The following is a 17,162-nucleotide window of genomic DNA, read 5'->3' on the forward strand; positions in this document are numbered from 1 at the left end:
CAGGCACATATTCCTCGACCAAAGAATATATTTCTTAGGTACGGTACTTGAATATTAACATCTCTTTAAGTTAACTGTGCTTAACATATGTAGTTACCGAAAAGTAAAATGAGGTTAAATATAGTTAAACTTTATAAACAATCTATGATAGGTTGGTTAGGTACAAATAAGCACGTTTGCTTTCATAGGTTTTAGGAAAATTGAGTGAAATTTCAAGAGTCAATAAACAGTGTACTCAACCAGTAAGTCTTATTCTTGAAAACGAATTATATTTTTTGTTCAATTTGAAATTTTATATTTATTTATTTATTTAATTGTGTTTACATAGATTCTAGGGTCACCCCGAATGCATCTCCCCTCCTCCCTATTCCCCTCAAAAATGAATTATTAGAGTATTCTTTGAATATTTAAAAGGCCCTTTCCAAAGCTAATCTTCTAAAATAATGTGCCCTCTTTTCTTTTATTACTCGAGGTGGGCCACGTTAGAGTTTCTCCAGGTAGACACTTTTTTAGCAGTTTCTACAAAAGACACCAGAACATCTTGGGGAATAAAGTAAAAAGTCCAATTAGGTTGTGAGACAAAGGCTCATTAAAGAACTCATTTGAGGAAATGGCTTCTCTACTGTATCACACACAAATTGCTTCTAGGTACTAAATAAGCTCCCTCAGTGGGAAAAAAGCAAATCAGTCATTCTTGTGAACATTCATCTTTATTTTTTTAGTGCAATTAAGAGAAACGAGGAAGGCTGCCCTACTTAAGATGAAAGACTTGACAAATCTCTCCTCTTTTCCCTTTCCTTAATTAGCATGTATTGAAGTGAACTAGGACAAACAGCATCTCTTTCCATGTCCAATATTGGTTATCTTCACCTGTCCTTCCCAAAGGAACTGTTTGAATGAGATAGAATTTTAATGTCATGTGTGAATTTTGAGAATGACAAACCTGTCAGTCCTTATGTCGTCTACCTTCAAAGTTATCATCTTTAAGATCTTGACTTTAATTAATTTATTAAATTAATCCTATCTAAGAGATATGAAAAAAAATGGTTAAAAACCATGTAAGGCCTTGATAAAAAAAAAAAAGGAAAGTAATTATTGAAGAATTTACTCTTTCTGAGGGGCTGGGCATGTAAATGAAAGAACCCTTGCATTAAATGACTATATTTGCTCTGGCAAGGTTACTTATGAAGCAAAGTATTTAAAGCCTTCACTGCATTGTGCAAAACCTCAAGGTCAGACACAAATGAGAACATAGGGCCTTCTCAGGGCTTATTGGGGTGTTTGCACAGCCCTGCACATGTGTGTGGTCTTCTAGATTCTCAGAAGTATATCAGAACTTCAAAGCCTCTTTTAGATATTTTGTCTTCTAGATCTTCCGTTTAAGGTTTGGTTGTTGTATTTTGTTATCACTGTGTAAGACAATTACAATGTTATGCAATTGTCAGTGATTATTTTCAACAAATATTCCTGGGGAAAAGACTTCTTGCAATGGGTGAATTGTGTGAAGTTAAAGACAGACAATGCTTGTGGTAGTTTTTTTACTGAGACTTTCTGGACAGATGAAATAATGAAAATTGTTTGAGAACAAAGATTTAAGAGTTCCAACCTTCTTCTGGCCCATAGAGTCTATTAGATTACTGGATTTCACTGTAAGTGGTGGCTTGTGGCCATTCATTTTCCAGGCTATCATGTTTTAGGAGGGGACTTGAAATTGGGTAATTTAAAATATCACAAAATTGTCTGTTCTTACAAAGAATTAGACATTTTCTTGAGGAAGTGTTCTGTGGATTGGTGCAAGATTTTGATTAATCTCTAGAGTTTTTGAAAAAGTCTATTCTGATCAATTTTCTCCTGCTTCTACTTTCTTTTATAGAGGAGAAAATTTTGGAGGTACTAACTATGCCATTTATGATCACATCTGAGTAAATTTACCCTAAGTAAACTTATTTCCTGGGTCTGATATACCATTACTATTTTATGCTGCCATGCTTTTATTGGTTATTCATCCTTGAAAGGGGACACTTTTATTCTTGCCTGCTAAAACGTAGTACAGGAATATTAAAAATTAGGTTGCCTTACTTTTTTTCTAGGTACCATTATCATTATTAGGTAAGAATGTAAGCTGGCTGACTGGATGAATTCATTTCAAATGATCATTTAGCTCACTTCCCAGACTCAGTGTTTGTGAGTCATGGTCTTGCAGGTTGGGTGGCTGAGCAATAGAAAGTGTGACATTGTACAACCTAAGGAAGGCAGTATTCTTAGGTTGTGTTGCTTCACTAGCATGACTGTAAAGAAAACTGTATTTTTTTTAACAAAGGAATAGAAGATTAGCTCTGTTTTACATTTGTGAATATCTTCTTAATATGTGGCTTAACGTATTTACCTGCATTCTAAGAGCTGATTCTGTATTCAAAGTATTGAAATATGTTGCTTTGGTTGAAATATATGACGAGAATTTGCCTTCACAAAGTTAACTATTAAGACAGCAGCTTTTCACCTTAACTAAAAAAAGAAATATAATTTGCATATATTATAATATATAATTAAATATATTTTATACTCTGATTTATTGATTCTAGATTATATCTATTATATTCATGATTTATATCTAAGTTATAGATATAAATTAAGATATAGGACTTATATACTGGCAACCATCATTGTACTCTATGAGTCTATTAATTTGATTATATTCAGCCCCTCACCTCCTCTTCTATTTTTTCAAATGATTTACAACACAAATTTTTTAATTGTTTCTGTTGCTCTGCAGAAGCTTTTCAGTCTGATGTAGTCCCATTGGACTACTTTCTCTTTTGTTGTGTGTGCTTTTGGTATTATAATCAAGAAATCATTGCTAAGGCCAATGTCAAGAAGTTTTTTGTCCTATGTTTTCTCTGGAGTTTTAAGATTTCAGATTTTATATTTAGGTCTTTAATCTATTTTGAGTTAATTTTTTGTTTATGATATAAGATAAGGGTTCAATTGGGCAAAGAAACTGAGTAGACATTTCTCCAAAGAATACACACAAATAGTCAATGGGTTTATGAAAACGTGGTTGATCAATATCGCTAAAAATCAGGGAAATGCAAATCAAAGCCTCAATGAGATATCACCTCACACTTATTTTTTAAAAAAAACCTTCACAGATAACAGGCAAAGACATACAGAAAAGGGCACACTTTTATACTGTTGGGGGGAATGTAGATTGTCACAGCTTCTGTGGAAAATAGTATTGAGGTTCCTTAAATAATTAAAAATATGATTCATTAACCCCATTTCTGGGTCTGTATTCAAAAGAGTGGAAATTAGAAATCTCAAAGAGATATCTGCTCTTCCATGTTCATTGCAGGATTAGTCACAAGTAGTTAAGATATGGAAATGATCTAAATGTCCACACACAGATAAATGGATAAAGGAAATGTGATATATATTCAGCCTTAAAATAGAAACTACTTTTTTTTTGTGACAACTTGGGATGAACCTGGTTAAGTAAAATAAGCTAAATATGGAGGGACAACTATTATATAATACTACTTACATGAGAATTAGAAAATAATCAAATTAATAGACTCATAGAGTACAATGATGGTTGCCAGGACTAAGGAAAGAGGGAAATGAGAAGGTATTAATTAAAGAATACAAAGTTTCATTATATAAGTCCTAGAAATCTACCGTACAGCATAGTGCCTAGAGTTAATTATACTGTGTTATATACATAAAAATTTGTTAAGAAGGTAGATCTTAGGTTGACTGTTCTTGTCACAAAATAAATAATAAACAAAGGGAGTAGGAGTAAACTTTTGGAGGTGAGGGATATGTTTGTGGCATCAAGTTGTATACATTAAATATATATATAACTTTTTGTTTGTCCATCATATCTCAATAAAGTAGTTTTAAAAACACCTCAGGAAATTAAAGATGGTTCAAGATTACCTAAAGAGTAAACAGTAGATGAATTCACTCTCTCTGATGTTTTAGCTAGAAAACACATGAATATAAAACTATGTCCAGATTGTATAGCTAGTCATATTTGGGTCAAATCAGTTTATTCCAAATTTTATAATTAAGATACAATAAAATTAAAGAAATATGATTAAAACACAGACATTGGAATGACTACAAATGGAAATACACTATTTCTTTGAGAAGAAAGTGAAAATATTCACCCAAACAAGCATTAATATGTCAAGTCCCTGAGCATCAGAGAGAAGATTTCAAAATTGGGTTGGTTTGTGACTATGCAGTCAGGAATCTGTGTGTACATAAAGTGGTAAGGTAGAAGTCCTGGTCTCACCTCTCAGAGCCATTTCACAGGGGATTGAAGAAGGTAAAATTAAATTTCAAAGGTAAAGGGACAGAGTCTGCAGAGCAAGAAGCTCCCAGAAAAACTCACAAGGCAGAAAGTAGTAATGAAATAACTGTAAACAGAGGGTGTTACACCAACAAGGTTGCTTTACCAGGTAAATTCCTACAGTGGTTCTGTGGGTGAGTTCAAGGCCTTCGCTGTGCTGAAAAGGCCACAAGTCTGTCCTTAGTCTACCAATAATTCCCTGCGGTGTCCATGTCCTGACCAGGGCCAAATATGCAAAAAGTTGTCATTCCACAAAGCTTTCATAAATTCAGGTTGATGACAAGGGTATAGAAGGTCACCTTGTTCAGCCTAAGGAATTTATAGATGAAGAAAATGAAGTTCTTGGAGGTTAAGTGGCTTAAAATATTCTAAATCAGGAGTAAAAAATCAGGTATCATTATTATTTCATACAACAGCTTTAGTTGAATATGACCTAAGATTCTTCAAACAGAGAGTATTTCTTGTCTATTTAAACATATTTTTTAAAAAGGCAAAATTTCTACAAAATGACATTTTTACTGCATATAACTCAACCATATCAAAAGCTGATGAACTAGGCCCTGGCTGGTTTGCTCAGTGGCAGAGCATTGGCCTGGAGCATGGAAGTCCTGGGTCTGATTCCTAGCCAGAGCACATAGGAGAAATGCCCATCTGCTTCTCCACCCTTGCAACTCTCCCTTCTTTTTATTTCTCTCTTCCTCTCCCTCAGCCAAGGCTCCATTGGAGCAAAGTTGGCCTGCGTGCTGAGGTTCCATGGCCTCCACCTCAGGTGCTAGAATGGCTCTGGTTCCAATGGAGTAATGCCTCAGATGGGCAGAGCATGGTCCCTTGGTGGGCATGCTGGGGGGATCCCAGTTGGGCGCATGTGTGAGTCTGTCTCTCTGCCTCCCTACTTCTCACTTCAGAAAAATACAAAACAAACAAACGAAGAAAACCTGATGAACTGTGAGAATATTGTTAATCAACAGAGAAGAATTTGGATGGTCTTTTATGAATGATACTGTCATAGTGTAAATAAACTTTGGTTCTATATCATTATAATTTTAAAGCTAAAATAGTATTTATTTATTTATTTTTGTTTAGTCTTTACTTAATCTATCAAAAATAACTAAACCTCTATTTTCAGAGTTTGAATTCTGCAGACATTTTACCACAGTTTGAAAACTGATTCTACCATAAAGCAGATATGTAGCCTTGGGTAAGACACTTAGTCAATTTTTACTTCAGGTATGACATCTGTAAAATGGGAGTAATAATGAAATGAAAGTTAAATGACTTAATATATGTAAAAAATTCAATACTGTGTCTGGTGCAGAGTTACTAATATGTATGTGCTTGCCAGTGTTATAACTACAAGCATTATTCTTATCATTACATTTTATGCATTAAGTTTGAGAGAAAATGATAACTTTGAGATATTGCTTAGGTCCAATATTATTTAGTGCATGCTAGGGTGATCCAAATACTTACAAGTTAGTGTTCCATGTTGTTTATGCTAGAGCGTGCTGAGATGATTTTGTTGTGAATTTATTTCAGAAAGCAAAACATTTGATTAAACCCCTTGAAAAATTTTGATAGGATACATGCCACATGTGATTTAGAGTGGATATTTATTTAAATCTCATTGCCATAGAATGTTGATATCCATTAAGTTTATTACCCTTAATATTTAGGTTAGGGGTTGATCTTTGCAAAGCTAAGTAGGTCTGAGACCTGTAGACTAATATGCCTATTCAAAAACACAAATTTATAGTTAATGTTCAAATGTTGACAAGACTAATAATTTTTTCAGTTATTTAAATTTAGGCTATAAATATTTTTACAATATTTACATGTAATACAAACCTTTCAGCTCTAGCAAAAACTCCAGATTACTTATTAGCTTGTTACTTTTCTAATATATACACATGTGCTCTATGAAATTTTATTTTTCTAGTATTATAATTATTTCAGCCAGATTGCTAAAATTTTCCTGCCAAGAAAATCTCAGGGAATTATACAGAGAATTACATCATTAGGAGAAATATACAGAGTTAAATAAACAGAGAAATGAAAATAGAAGACATGTCAGCATTTATATTGCCCTCATACAATTTAGACTATATGATCCTGAAGAAAGGCATCAAAACTCTAATAGGGAACAACTAACATCCCACAAATATACAAGAATCTGGATGCAATAATACAAATTATATTTTAGGAAAATACTGAATGACACAAGTAGCTCTAGAATGCAGATAAGAAAGGAAATACTTCTAGATATTGTCACAAACAATGAAGATTTATAAATGTGTCAGATTTTATGCATGTGTCTCATGGTACCTTAGTTTTAATGATAACTCAATCAACCTATCTGAATAGTTTTTCTTTGAAGATGATTGAATATTAATAACTTTGGAAAATTTATGTTTGTCAAGAACAGACCCAGAATCAATGAATTTAGACTAATTTCCCTAATGTTTAGCTTTGACAGAAGGGAGCATAATGCAGAACACATTTCAAGTCAAGCACAAAGAGAGTAGCTAATGAAACTACTACAATGGTGACTTTGCCCAACAAAGGTAATGTGAGTCATACAGACTCATAAAGCATGATGCCAATTTACTGAATTCTCTGGACAATAACTATGTGTTCATCTTAGAAACCCCAGTACTTTCCAACTCTAATTTCCTGACGTGACTGTAGGAGATTACTATCCTAGTATTCCCATTAGGATGACATCAAAATAAAAATCTTTTCCAGTTATAGGGTTTTATTTTACTGTGTGTTTGCCTATCAGAGCAAAGAAGCTGTGGTGAAAAAATTTAATTTTTTAGTACTTTATTTGTTCTTAATAAATATGTATAATATATAACAAAGGGAAATCAGCAAAAGGGTTCTATTTTAAATCCATGCCAATTTAGGACATCCAAAAAGAGCAAATTAATAAAAAAAATTTTACTGCTTAGTCATTGCTCCATTGATAATTTCTCAAAGTTTAGCAGAAAATTAAGCTGTTGACTACAGAAAAAGAAGGCTAATTTTCTAGACTGCTAGTCACTTTATTCTTTAAAACTGTCAGTTAATAAAAAGATTTCTCCTGCATTTTCCTGTTACTCAAAAATTTTCCTACTGCCTCAAGTATAAGTTGCTGCTTTAAAAAGATTTTTTTTCCTAATGTTTTTGTCAAGACTTCAATGGCCACACTTTAGTGACTGAAAGACACAAATAATAGTCAAAAAAGTATCAAAAGAACTAGATTATGTTCCACTTATTTCTCTAAAATTTTGGGTGACTTTGGACAATCATTTTAACTCTCTGGGTTTAATATTTGTCCTTTATAAAATAAGAGCTAAGTAGGTAAATCAGCTCTAAAATTCAAAGTTTGTGTTTTTAACAATATATATGATTAATGTTTTTAATATAAAACTAAATTCTTTTTTCTTTTTTCTTTTTTTGTAGGTGAGAGGAGGGGAGATAGTGAGTCAAACACCTGCATGTGCCCAACCAGGATCTACCTGGCAATCCCATCTGGGACCAATGTTTGAGTACAGAGCTATTTTTACTGCCCTAGGCTAATGGCTCCAGTGGAGCTATTCTCAGTGCCTGGGGCCACACCAGTCAGGGCACACAGGAGAGGCGCCCATCTCCATCTGCTTCTCCACCCCTCCCCCTCTCCTTCCTCTCCGTCTCTCTCTTCCCCTCCTGCAGCCGAGGCTCCATTGGAGCAAAGGTGGCCTGGGCGCTGAGGATGGCTCTGTGGCCTCTGCCTCAGGCACTAGAGTGGCTCTGGATGCAACAGAGCGACGCCCCAGAGGGGCGGAGCATCGCCCCTGGTGGGTATGCTGGGTGGATCCCGGTCGGACGTATGCGGGAGTCTGTCAGACTGCCTCCTCATTTCCAGCTTTGGAAAAATGAAAAAAAAAAAACAAACCCAAAAAACCCCACAACAACTAGTCAAGCCACTGACTGTGGAAGGGGAAGAGAGAGAGAGTGGGGGAGAAGCAGATGGTCGCTTCTTCTCCTGTGTGCCTTGACTGGGAATTGAATCTGGGATATCTGTAATTCCCAGCCACACTCAATCCACTGAGCCACTTGCCAGGGCCTAAAACTCAATTCTTTATATTTTTACTAAAGAATAATGTTGTCTTTATCTGAGTATGTAGAACTCTTACTGAAGAATATGACCTCAAAAATCACTAAATTTTGTTTCAAATTTTTTATTATTTTATCAGCTTACCATTATCCAACAGGTAAAGTTGGATAAAATTTTACTCTCAATCTAAGTTATGATTTCAGCAGAATGATTTTTGTAATTTGAGTTCATGAATATTACGGGTGTCAGTGACCAGTTAAGCAGAGGTTGCTAATAACAAATATGTCTTATTCCCAACTTCAAAGACTATTGGAAAATGGCTAAGTCAAGTCAGGCAAATAGTGTTTGTTTCTGTGCCAGTGGAAGGGACTTTTCTTTAGCAGGATCCTGCAAACATGCCACCTGATTTCATATTTTGAGCCCTGATAGGTTGGTCCAGTTAGAAACACTTGAATTTCCAAAAAAGACTGTAAAGCTCATATTCTATATTCTTTTCTCTAAGATCACTCTCTGAAATAGAAAGTCTGAAAGCCTATATATTGTACTGTTATGAAAATAAAAAAGAATATTTTAAATTCTTTATCTATATATAGGGGTGGGAAAAAATAGGTTTACCATTTTTTTTGTATGAGAAAAACATGCAAGTTATGATTAATACATGCAGGTTATGATTAATACAATAGCTTTATTAACTCAAAGAATGTCACAATAGCATAGTAAACCTACTTTTTCCCATCCTTTTATAGTCCCCAGTACTTAAGAGCCAAATATCTATGAAAACGAAAGATTGGGTTGTTTCCAATACATTTTTAGTATATATAATTGAAGTAGTATGTTTTTCTCAGGAAGTGTTCTCTTAGGAAGGTCCTTTCAGTCTGAATGTAAGTTTATTTCAATATAAAATCTGAATAGGAAATCAATAGAAATACAACTTTTTTTTTTTTTTTTTTGTATTTTTCTGAAGCTAGAAACCAGGAGAGACAGTCAGACTCCCTCATGCGCCTGACCGGGATCCACCCGGCACACCCACCAGGGGGCAACGCTCTGCCCACCAGGGGGCGACGCTCTGCCCACCAGGGGGCAATGCTCTGCCCCTCCAGGGCCTCGCTCTGTCGTGACCAGAGCCACTCTAGCACCTGGGGCAGAGGCCAAGGAGCCATCCCCAGCGCCCGGGCCACCTTTGCTCCAATGGAGCCTCGGCTTCGGGAGGGGAAGAGAGAGACAGAGAGGAAGGAGAGGGGGAGGGGTGGAGAAGCAGATGGGTGCTTCTCCTGTGTGCTCTGGCCAGGAATCGAACCCGGGACTTCTACACACCAGGCTGATGCTCTACCACTGAGCCAACCGGCCAGGGCCAGAAATACAACTTTTTGAAACTAATTTGAATCATGCCTTCCTCCCTTAAGGTATTAATTTATTAACTGAAGTTTTATAATGCAAGAATTTGGTAAAAAAACAAACAACAAACAACTAAGTTATTTTTTCTGAGTTATTTGAAAAATGTGGGTATATACAATTATCCCTAATTTTTTTTTATGTTTCTTTCTGTATTTTTCTACCACTCCAAAAAGATGTCTAACCTCATATATGCAGCTAGTGGATACCTTATCTAATTAGCTACAAGTTAAATAAAAATGAGAAAAAATGTCAGATGATTTTTATGCTAAACAGAATTCTCTTAAAAACAAATAAGAAAAAAAATGTGTGTTAGGGTTGTGTAATGAAATCTTTAATATAAAGACCCTTTGCCTTCTTTTGATGTGCACTAAATAAGAGTCAGTAAACTGGTGGTTGAAATGCTTCTGTCAATAAAGTTGATGATATTTTACACTAGTTGTGTAACGCTCACCTCTGTTTTTTTTTCAATGTAAAAAAATATTTTTTATTACATTTTTTATTATTAATTTTAATGCAGTGACATTGATAAGTCAGGGTACATATGTTCAGAGAAAACATCTCCAGATTATTTTGACATTTGATTACGTTGCATACCCCTCACCCAAAGTCAAATTGTCTTCAGTCACCTTCTCCAAATAAGAAGCAGTTAATTTGAACTTGCCAGTGCAACAGGGTATGTCATAGTTCATTGATTTCTCTAATGACAGTAAAAGGTGCTTATATTTTTCCTGGCAGACATTTTTAATTTTGAGAAACTTTCATGTAAATTCCATTAGTTTTTTTTAGAAGGAGTAAAATATGTATAGTATGTTATCATCCAATTTTATTATAGTAATTACTTTTAAACTTCAGAATTTCAATGTGAAGCCATTATTTAAAAGTTGTTTGCAAAGGGATAATTGGTTGAAGACATTTATTCAACTCTTACAAAGTTTCTATAACCTTGGAATCATCACAAAATATAATATGACTTTAGAATCTAATGATTTTCTACTGGGTGTATTGCTGTGAGGGTAAGAAAATGCATTCATTCTGATTATCTTGGCTGTCTCACTGAGAAGTTGCAATTGTTTGTTTGTCAAACAGCTTGAAAAGCTAGACGATGCTATTAGAAGCAATATGGAAATCATAGGTAGAGAGATTATTCTTATCTACTGCTTTGTTATTTTGTAATGTCACGGCAGTAATATATATATATGTATATATTATAATATATATGTATGTATCCTTTCATTTCTAATGAATTGCCACAATAAGATCTCCAGATTGTTCTTTAAAAGTCACAGTATAATCACAGCAGTGGTAGAAAATTCATTTCAGAAACACCACATCCACGTATCCCTGTGGAAGGCATTTGTAGAATGATTTGAGAAATGATGAACTTGCATAGTATTAGACAAATGAATTTTATATACCTCTTATCTAACCATGCTTTCAGTGCTTCTTGTTTTCCTGTATAAATGCAGTTTTCTATCAATTATTTTGATGTACTGTTTAGTTGAACACTTTATTTCTATTTCTATAGCCTTGTACCTTTTTGTATTTCCTTACATAAGATAAAAATATTATGATTTGAATTTTAATGGTTTCATAGGACAATTAATATAGTACCTCTTAGTTATGTGGTTACGGCTTAATAGGGCAAATGTGTAAAATCTCATGAATGTGATTAGGATGGGAGGTCATTCTACTTTACTTTCCAATTATTCATTGATTCCATCACAATATCTCCTATCGGCACTGTTTTGCCAATTAAAAAGTCAGTGCTGTATGTGGAATTTAGAACAGAAATGTGTAGGGCTTCTTTTGGCAATTAAAGGAGAGGCAGGGAGAAAGGAAGTGTAATTTTTCATTTTCAGTATCACAGTTCTATTATAGCACATGAATTCCACTGTATCAGAGCATAGAGGTTTGGGGTATAAGACGTGTAACTAAAACTAGCTGGAGTGTCATCCAGAGTAGTAACACAGATGATATAATGCTCAATAATGCAAGACCAAGAGAATGTGGTGACACTCACTTATGTTAATTCAAAATTTTCTATGTTACATTAATATTTGCATAGGCCTGAGAAATATCCCTTTCCACAGTAAAATCATCTCCAAATAATGCAAACACAACTATTCATTTCTGCTGACATGGTTGACTCCCCAGTCTTGTAACAAGAGCAGAAGTGGGGAGGAACCAGAACATGAAAATACCTTCTCCCACTTCACACATCACAGCATGACACATTTACCTTCATATTCCAAAGAGAAAACCAACAGTAAGTCTTAGCAACACAAAACAATACCACACATGGGAGTATAGAAGAGCACAGACATAGTCCAGTGAAATTCTGGGGCATTTCATTTTGTTTGATGGCAGTGTGAACAATGTCATTTCTACCCCTAGTGACTGGGCTTGTTCTCCTAAACCAGAGTAATAGTATAAAACTTTCTTATTCATCTTCTGGTACGAGTTACCTGTATTACTTCAGATTATAACTCTCAAAGCACAACACTTCTTTTAGTGGCTCTGGATGTGTTTGTAGAAGGAGAAAGGACATTTAGGGATTAAAAATGGAAGTCCAGGTACTCTTCGAGTAACATTCTGAAGAACACCCAGGAAAGGCAGCCAAACAGAAAGCCTGCTTCACTTACAATTTTTTCCCTTCAACTTCATCCAGTTAATGAATAGTAAGTAGAATAGTTTTCATTTATATAAAACATAGTACATATTAGTATCACATACACTATATATAATAATAGTTAGTAAAATGTTGAACTGTATCCTAAGGTCAATGAGATTTACCAAAGCGAAGGGCAGCAACAGGGAGCCCTCTCCATCTTTCCAACTTAACATCTTCCTGAAGGAGCAAGAGTAGGTATTTGACTCATGAAATATATGGCTCCTTCCCTGCTCTCTTTCCTTCAAGGATGGGTTATGCTCAGCTCAGTTGGGCTGAGCTTACCTTTCAGTTCAAGTCCCCTGTGGTATGCAAATTAGGCCAAGCCAACCCATTTCTTTGCTCTTTGTAGCATCGATGCTTCTGGCGTATGTTAATTCAAAGTCCCATAGTCACCATGGTTTCAGTTTTGGTGCAGAAAAAATAGGATCCTCCTCTGTTATTAGGGTGCATTGTGGATTTTCTAGCCCCTTTGCCATGGATCCCCATGTTGCCGTGACAGGTTGACCTTTAGTTCTCTCTGTAATTTGTTTTACTACTCTATTGCACAGAAACCATGAGGTAGGTATGGGGACACTCTGAAAATAACCATAACTATGTATATTAATATAGGAAGGGTATTATAATGGGGGGTAACTTCTTCACCTGAGAATTGTCTTGCATTGATGTGTTTCATATACTTGGCCATGGATAGCTTTTCTGCTGATATAAGTGAACTTATGCTGGAAAATAATAATGGGATATAGGTTTTGAAAAATTGGTCTTTTAATCACACAGAAACGCTCTATTAGTTTTGTAGCTGGTCGTCAGCAAATAATGAAATTAAGTAGGCAATAGTGTAATTAATTCTAATACAGTTGTTTGTTTACTTGCAAATGCCAATATACAACTGACTGTAATAAATTGTGGTACTCTAAAAGCTCAATAAATATTAAACCAGAAAATTCCAAGAATATAAGTTATGTGTTTATATATGAATATGTGCTTGAAACTTATATTAAATTGGTATAAAGATAGGCATTATACTACAACAATGTAGTTATTAATTTTTAAATGGTCTTACTATTGTAGATCCATAGTCAAAGAAATTAGGAATCCCAAGCTTTAAATATGCTCTAATCCATTCATTTTGTGGAAGTATATAATAATTTTAAGAACAATTTGACAAATATATCATCATTATTAACAATGTTCTAAGCATTGACTAAATTAATGACTAAACATTCTCTAAGTAATATATCAGTATTCTAAAAAACTTGAGGCATTCTATAAATATCAATACAATTTCTAAAGTGTGTTTTCCTATAGTTATCAAGTGCCAGTTTTAAAATAAATTATTTACTGAGACTGAATAAATATTACATATTTATCAATAGCCTCACAATCATTGACAATATGAGTGAACATTTGAGATTTAAAACTCACAAATCAAACATAGAAGTCGCAAACCGCTTGCCAAAGTTATAAAATCATTAATGTTGAAGTAAATATCGAGAAAGAGTGAACTGTAAAACTGGAGCCTTTGACAGTTTGTAGATCAACCCAAATGTTAAGTACAAAGAGTATAAAAAAATAAATTGACATTCCTGCTGGCTTCCATTGAATTTCCTTGTAATATGATTGTCTAGGGTTGCATTTATAAAGATACTTCTTATAACCACATAGGTATCCCAGAGACTATGATGAATCACTTTAGAGCAGCTAAGGTCATCAGCGAAGAATTCTAAATGTCAATAGCATTCATCTGTCTAATAAAGAGTGTTGTTTGTATAGAGGGTGGGGTAAAAGTAGGCTTACAGCTGTTTATATGGAAATAATGCAATAATTAATAAGTAATAATACAAGAATAAACTCTGTGTTTGTGTACTCACAACCTACTTTTGTCCCACACTGCATGGTCCAAAAAATTGCCAACCAATCATGGGTCAATAAAATCAGCCAAATAATCTTCAGCTCAAAGAGCATAGCCTATTTCCTTAGCACCACTGATGAAGTTTTCTAAGAGCATTTTTCTCATTTCCTACCTCCTTGCTCCTAATAGCCATATTATTCTCAGTTTTTTATACTTCAGTCAGAACCATTAGTTTGTTACTGGTGACTTCTGGAAACAGTGATTGAAAATCTCTCAGCAGTAATTCTGACATGTTTAATCTCACACTCTACTCTAGCACTTTCTAAGTGTGAGTCTGTACTGTTAGTTTTTAGTTCAACAGGTGCATCATTACCCTGAAATTCATTCACATATTGTCCCATCACAAACTCATGTCATTCACTTGATTAAAGTTCTGCTAGAACAATATCAGGTAACCTGGTTTTTCTTCTGTGCCAGGGTCCCATTGAGGGGACAATCAAAACCTATGTTCTCAGGAAGCTTAAAATTCTAAATTTCTGATCTTGAAGTCAAAATGGTCCCATTTTTATCATGCCATAGTGTTTGAGAGCATATGTGGGAAGATGCGGTAGTTACATAGACTCATCAGAACCTGAAGATCCTGCAGTTGAGAAGGCTTTGGCATTGACAACCCTTTTAACTAAAGAGCAAAACCCTGGGAGATAGAAAACCAGTCTATTAGAGAGCACACGGGCCACTTCCAGCAGATGCAGCAGATGCAAAGTATCTTCCCTTTCATAAAATTTTTCCAAGAGCTGTGGCTTTCCCCACTGAATATACTCTGAATCAGGTAAAAAATAAAAATAAAATGAAAAAGAAAGAAAGAAAGAAAGAAAGAAAGAAAGAAAGAAAGAAAGAAAGAAAGAAAGAAAAAGAAACAGAAAAGAGAATCTCTGTTAGTAGATATATTTTAGGGGGCTACCAGACATAAAAATGTGGGAGTAAGCTTTCTAAAGAGCCTTAAACCCAACTGGTTACCTCTATGGGCTGTTAGGCTGCTCATTTTCACGCTGCCATGGCTACAGGCTGCTGTTTGTCCACGGTACTGTGTGGCCCCTCAGAGAAGGGAGGGGATAAAGCAAGTCCAAATTGATAAGGCCCTTGCTGTTTTTACTGAGATTTAGCTTTTTAAATAATTTTAAATAAATTCATGGCTTTATTTAATAACATTTGATAAATGTTGCAATTTTGGTTAATTTTGGAATTTTGAAAAAGTTAATTTTGACATTTTTAATTTGTGTTCTCATTGTTTTTATGGAAAAACAAATTTTGGGGGCCTTTACTCTGCAATTCTGAAAACTATTTCTCTCTAATAGTGTTTCATAATTTTTTCCCACTTTTCCACTGGGCCATGCATGGCACAGATGTTGAACCCATAAACTCTTTAAAGGAAGTATTTGCTCACTTACTGAAGTTTATCTTCTCTACTTCTAAATAATCCTTCTTTGAACTCTGTTTTCAAATAGCTGAACTACTATCAGTGTTTAGAAGTGTTTAGGGACTGTGTAGAGGTTTGAACTTGAGCTTTGTTTTTCCCCTAAGATGCCAAAACACATCCTTAGTGTCGTATTAGGATTTGGATAGCCTGGTCTAATTTCATCTGGAGTCATCTGGTAATGATAGAATAAAGCTTTTGAAAATCTGTCTCAATGACCTTGTGCTCTTCTAACAAATTCATTTAAAAAAATTCTTGTATACTTACAAGGATATAAAGGCTATTACATATTTCAAAGTAATAAACACATTCTTGGTGTAAATCTTTCCAACACATTAAAGAAGGTTGATGGGTTCCCTAGGATTTCCATTCCACTGTTTTCTATTGCAACCTGGCACTGTAGGCTCCAATAACTATAATGTTATCTCCATAGCTCAGTGATGAATGAACATCAGATCTTTTTAGTGGCACTGACTTCTTCAGAGGCACAGTTATCATTGAAATACCAGCGTGCTAAAGTAATTGTACTTAAAATTACAATTAATTGGAAAAGTACAATTTAGTAGTTCAGTGATTGTTTAAAGCAGAGTAAGCTTCACCATGGAACAGATGAATAATACCAAGCATCAACTTTCAGTTGATTTCATAATCTGAGTTAATTTTTTTCTTGTAGAGCAAATGCATGGGGAGAAACACACATTTCTTTTACCATGCCACCTTTTTGAATGTGCAATTAAAACACAAGAAGAAGGTAGACCAATCCATATGTCAGTAGCCAATCCTCATAGTTTCCTTAACTGATAGCAAGTCTTCTGATAAAAGTTTCTGCATCAAGGCTGAGTCACTCTCTCAGCTCTATTTCTCAATTACTTTCCTGGCAAGACAAATATATTTTTGTATGCAGAAACTAGTGTTGTATTTAATTATCTCTGCAGATACACTGCATCAATACAATTTTAATTAAGAAGTTCTTCTTGTATCTTGAAAGTAATCTGTTCAGTGACTCTTAGAACATTTAGCTAGCAAAGACACCTCAAGTCAATGTTTGAAAATTTTTTCCCCATCTTTCTTCTTCTCTTCAGCCAAACAGACCCCTAAAATTTATTTGATGATACATTCTGATTCTATTTAGCTAAAAAATTGTGTATGTTAACCATAGAGCTCCACATGTTTATAATAATGCTGTCTATATGTAAGATCTTCTCCTTTGTTTTTATAATAAAATAATAAATTCCAATTAAAAATAATATTATAATCGTTCCAATTCTCCCAAACTCTTGATCATATTTGTTTTTTTAATGTGTGTGCAAAGTTACTGGTATTTTAGACATGATTTGAAATCAT

General features: G+C 34.5%; 1 pseudogene; it reads right to left on the reverse strand.

Moving 5' to 3' along the window:
- The window catches only part of LOC136309265 (cobalamin trafficking protein CblD-like), a 71,807-nt pseudogene extending 56,421 nt beyond the window's left edge, over nt 1-15,386 (reverse strand).
- Nucleotides 15,387-17,162: the final 1,776 nt, after the last annotated feature.

Source organism: Saccopteryx bilineata, chromosome 6 (assembly GCF_036850765.1).
Source record: "Saccopteryx bilineata isolate mSacBil1 chromosome 6, mSacBil1_pri_phased_curated, whole genome shotgun sequence".
NCBI lineage: Eukaryota > Metazoa > Chordata > Mammalia > Chiroptera > Emballonuridae > Saccopteryx > Saccopteryx bilineata.